Source organism: Chiloscyllium plagiosum, chromosome 8, assembly GCF_004010195.1.
Source record: "Chiloscyllium plagiosum isolate BGI_BamShark_2017 chromosome 8, ASM401019v2, whole genome shotgun sequence".
Lineage (NCBI taxonomy): Eukaryota > Metazoa > Chordata > Chondrichthyes > Orectolobiformes > Hemiscylliidae > Chiloscyllium > Chiloscyllium plagiosum.
This window is the reverse complement of record NC_057717.1, coordinates 33,490,458-33,491,868: the sequence shown is the minus strand read 5'-3', so window position 1 is coordinate 33,491,868 and position 1,411 is coordinate 33,490,458. Positions and strand designations below refer to the sequence as shown.

At 52.4% G+C, this 1,411-nt stretch overlaps 1 non-coding gene across 1 annotated transcript; it reads left to right on the top strand.

Moving 5' to 3' along the window:
- The first annotated feature begins 930 nt into the window (after nt 1-930).
- Nucleotides 931-1,003, top strand: trnak-cuu. Its single transcript has one exon. It is a non-coding gene; the product is annotated as a tRNA-Lys (tRNA).
- Nucleotides 1,004-1,411: the final 408 nt, after the last annotated feature.

The window sequence follows — 1,411 nt, the reverse complement described above, 5'->3', positions numbered from 1 at the left end:
TTTCTATCCTTGTTGCGGTTGGAGAGGTGGAGTTCAAGGGCACAGGTGCGGGAAGTGAAGGAGTTGTGCCGGAGGGCATTGTTGACATTCTGGGAGGGAAAATTATGGTCCTTGAAGTAGGAGGTCATCTGGAATGTTCTGGAGTGGAATTGATTCTTCTTGGAGCAGATGCGCTGGAGGCAGAGAAATGGGGACTGATGGGTTGCAGTTTTACAGGAGGCGGGGTGGGAGTTGGTGGGCTTGAAGAGGATGCCCGCTTTGAGTCAGTCACAGGATATGGAGATGGAAAGGTCCAGAAAGTGGAGGAAGGCATGTGAATTAGGTGTATTTGGAAGCAATGGCTTTTGTACGGCTTTTGATACAGACAGACTCTAACCTCACACCTTTGCAACGAGAAACAGCAGGTTGAGCTGCTGCAGGTATTTGTGGGTTGTCAGTGCAGTGTGTTTGATTGGAGCTATGCCTTCACAAGATAGGGTTGTGTTTGGGCAGGTTGACAGGCTGTACCAGACTGAGATCTGGTCAATCTTCTTTTTTATTCAGAGTAAAGCTATTACGAGGCCTGGGATTTGTAACTAGGACCCAGACCGGGGCAGCAGAGAGTCAGATAACTGCAAGTTCACAGAGAGTGGAATGCTGGAGAGCACTTGTGGATGCTCCCTCCTTACCTTACAAGGGAATGGATGAGGTTGGTGATGGTTCATGGGATGGGGACGTCGTCTGGCGAGGCCAGAGGGTGTTACCCGTCCCTAATTGCCCCTTGAACTGCGAGGCTTGCTGGCGACACAGAGCTATGTAGACTCAGACTCTCAGAGTCACTCTCTCTCTCTCTGCATCTCTTTCTCTCTGTGGATCTGTGTTTTTGCAGTGTTTGGGAAAAAGCTAATTGCCAATTCCCCCCACAGGAGTAGCCGATGCCACGCGCTCGACGCCCGGCTAGCTCAGTCGGTAGAGCATGAGACTCTTAATTTCAGGGTCGTGGGTTCGAGCCCCACGCTGGGGGGTGTGTTTTACTGTTAACTCGCACCTCTCGTTTCGCGCAACCGCGCTCTCCCATTTGGACGCGCCTTGATCTCTTTCTGGTCCGAGTCAATCAGGAGGTTCAATACTCCCGGGTCCCTGATGAAGGGCTTCTGCCCGAAACGTCGACTCTCCTGCTCCTCGGACGCTGCCTGACCGGCTGTGCTTTTCCAGCACCACACACTTCCACTCTGATCTCCAGCATCTGCAGTCCTCACTTTCTCCTCAATTCTCTCTGCAGTCTGATGGAGTGCAGCGACACACACTCTCTCTCTCTCTGCAGCCGCTCGCTTCACTGAGAGCTCCATTGGCTTTACCATCGACACTGGGGGGAGGGTATGGACCGTACACACAGAGGCTGCACACACTCACAGACACAAACATTGACCTG